Source organism: Strix uralensis, chromosome 3 (genome assembly GCF_047716275.1).
Source record: "Strix uralensis isolate ZFMK-TIS-50842 chromosome 3, bStrUra1, whole genome shotgun sequence".
Lineage (NCBI taxonomy): Eukaryota > Metazoa > Chordata > Aves > Strigiformes > Strigidae > Strix > Strix uralensis.
In genome coordinates, this window is record NC_133974.1 from 53,194,115 (window position 1) to 53,197,731 (window position 3,617).

The following is a 3,617-nucleotide window of genomic DNA, read 5'->3' on the forward strand; positions in this document are numbered from 1 at the left end:
GGCAGAACTGGCTCTGCAGCAGGAAGTGGAAGAGGCACGGCACGGCACGGCACAACGCAGCGGCGGTGGCGGTGGGAGACTCCGCGGGGGAGTGACACTTTGAAGCTTAAAACTCTCTTGAAATGCCTGCGTGCGGCTCGCTCCCTCTCTCGTAGGAAGCCAGGCTGCCTCTCTGTGAGCCCTACAGATAAATAACTGTAGGGGAAACCCGGTGTGATTCCCAAACAGTGTGCCTCGCAGGGAAAGTCATCCATTGCTTTTAGTCCTCGGTCACTTACTGACAATGCCAAACGTTAAACCAACTGTGATTCAGACTACTGAAGACAATCACATGATGGGTGTAAGAACTGTATAAAAAACAAAAAAAAGTATTTCTCATCTGTTTTTTTATTTTAGGTTAGACTTCTAGACATGTCCATGGTTCTCTCTACATCCTCACGGAGCAGAAACCTGCTTTTCCTACAAGCTGAAACCCTTACTATTCGCACAGCTCTTGAAAGCCGAGTAACGCCGGTGCTCATAGCACAGCGTGGTGGGGCTCTAAGAGCCCCAGTAAGCCATGCCGGCCGCTTGGTCGGCGCAGTGCCAGGCTCCACAGCAGCTGCACGTCCCAGCCTACACTGCTTTCCTGACCCCCCACTCAGCGCATCTCCCTGCCAAGAAGCTCTTCCTGATCTTTAGCCTACATTTGTTTAGTTTAACCCTAGCAGGAGTCTGACTTGACTGCAACTTGTGCACAGCTCTTCATCCTCCAGGCATCCATGGGCTGCTGCCGCATGATGCCTTAATGCCTGATCGGCCAGCCTCTGCTTACAGGGACGTCTAAACATACCCCTGAGCTCCTCGCTCAGGCAGCTTCTCCTTCCTGTGCCCTTCCTGTGGCACTGGGGGTGGAGCAGGGAGCCGCCTGCCCGGCATTCCTCCCTTTAGACGGGCCCTCTCTGGGCACCCACCACTCTGCCAGCCCCTCTTTAGGACTGTGAGGCGAAGCTGTGACGCAGGCACTGATTTCCTCTTTGTCAGGGAATGACTGCTCACATTTCCGGAGGGAAAATTCAAGCGGCTGGGAGCAGCGCGTGCCCCCAAGCAGAGTAGTAAATACGATTGGATCGGTGGCAGTGCAGTGATGCCCCGCAGCCTGAGCTTATCTTCCCCGTGGAGAAACCCCATGTCAATGTAGCCCTCCAGTTGGCAGTCCTGACCTCCTCCTTCCCTCCCTCCTCCCTCCTCCCTCCTCCCCCGAGACACAGGCCAGCAGGATACCAAGCCTCCCTTTCAGGGCATCCCGAAGTTGTCCTTCGCTGCCCCCAGACTTTCTTTCCCCTGCTCCGCCAGCAATTCCCAGCCAGACCCAGACACAACAGGCAATCGATCCTTGTGGCCGGAGTGGCTGCATGACAGTCACAGCTGTTTGAAGCAGCTGAAGGTTTAATCCCTCTGGTTTGGACTCAAGTGTGGCAGCTCTGCTGCACAGCTGTTTTGCACCATGAGCACCCCACAGCCGGCATTTTCTGTAGGGCTGCCTGAGCCCTGAGCTGCACCACACCTGGATCTGGTGGCTCCCCACCTCGCCAGCCTCCCAATGGCCTCCCGCCCCAGAGCAGCAATGGCCCCACTGCAGCCTGGGTGTCACAGCAGGGAAGGGCAGCGAGGGGCCCAAGGCCACACAGGAGCCAAAACCAGGGCCTTGAAGAATGTACACAGGGTGGGAGTGGGGAGGGAGAGCTGCTCTGAGGAGTGCCTGACCTTCCTGCAGCTTACGTGAAGGACTGAGGTAGTGTTTGCAGTGCATCAACCAGCTCCCCAGGGAGTGGGGAGTGTGGGCAGCCATGGCTGGGCATGGGGACTCAGCGGGCAGAGTCTTCCACCAGGATGTTGCATCAGTACCTGCATTTGTGGGCTGTGTTTGTAAAGGGCTTTGCTGTACAGCCATCAGACACGACTCCCTTCACACAGCACAGCAGCCTCCCTTGTTGGCAATGGTTATGGACAGATTTCTTCCATTTTCCACTGGTCATACCCTGGACACCAGGCTGCAACACCCAGCAAACAACAGTGGCCACCTGCCTCTCCTGTAGACAGTTGCCTGTTGGCCAGAGGAGGGCAGCTGTAGCTGTGACCCACACCAACCTGCCCCAGCAGAGCTTGGCCAGCACTTCCAGGTCCAAAAATCACACCTATGGACCTAATGGTGTCTGCAGCTGCGACAAAATGACCAATCTCTGTCCCCTCTTTAACTTGTCAAACCACAGAAACTAGCAGGTACTTGGAGCAGTTCCTCTCACTTGAGCTTTACAAATTTTCTTAGCAGCCTGAGAAAGAAGGAAAAAAAAAAAAAAAAGCTTGAAAGACACTCTCTGCTAACTGTGCTAACAACACTGTCTGCTGAGTGCGTTTCAAAACAAAGATAAGGTCCACCCCAAACCTAAGTACCCTCCCACAAAGTTGTAGAAACTGCTATCAATTAACTTGTTCTTGGATTAGAGAATTTAGACAACAGATATCCAGGTTTATTTCAGAATTTCAAAAGCCTCCCCTGTCCCCAAAACTAATTGCTTTCTGAAGGCCTATTTTATATTTCTGAAGTCTTCCTACTGACTTCACTGAAAGCCAGATCAAACTCTGAACTCTTTAAAGTTAGTATCCTCTCATCTGTATATTATTTACAAGCAGAATGTGATGCATCATTTTGGGCCTGTCATAGAAAGTACAGATTAATATTCAAGTGCAGGATGAGTGTTTTCATTTGCAAGGCAACTAACATGGAGCTTGTTTATAAAAAGTGGTTCCTAGTCCTTCAGGAGTTGTAATATTTCATTATTGATTAGGAAGATATCGAGTGCTACTTCTTATATTTCCTACTGCATCTATATTTTCAGAGAACCTAATCATAAATGTTTTTGCTTCCAAATGATTAACTGTTCAAATAAAGCACTGTCACATTGCTCCACTCTTAACATTGGTGCTGTGAATTAACCTGGAGACATTGCAACGAGCATTTAATCCCATCTGCCTCAGCGTAATGCACACGACACGCTCGCTCCGGTTCTCTGCATTCGGCTCGCCTCTTGCTGCTTTTGCACTGTGAGGGAAGCTGGGGCTTTCTTTCATGTCTTGCTGTTTAGATTGCTAGGCACATGCCTACAAAAATATTTTCCCCCTTTTTTTTAAGGCTCTTGCTGTGGAATTTTTCAGTCACGCCCTGGAGAGACACCTGAAAGGAGAGAAAACAGTACCTGGCTGTTAGCTTGTGCAGTGCTTCTAATTAAACCTTGCATAATGACAAAAACCCTCCTGCCATTTGTTAAGATTTTCCCCACAGCATTATGCATTCTCTTAATTAAGAGCAGAAGCTAAGTAATACCTATTTTATTCCCTCTTGCTTCCAATTAGTCATCCATTGATCATTACCCACTCAACATTTGACAATTAACAGAGCCCCCACTCTCTGCAGGACCGGGATGTGTAGTCCTTCAGAAATGACACGTCTAGAATAACGTGAGGGGAGCTGCGTAGGCGAGTAATGGGGCGAGAGGTAGGGGGAAGGGGAGGAGAAGGCCACCCAAGTGGAACAAAAGATGTGTAACATATGCAAATGTTCAGTATGCGGTGTGTGT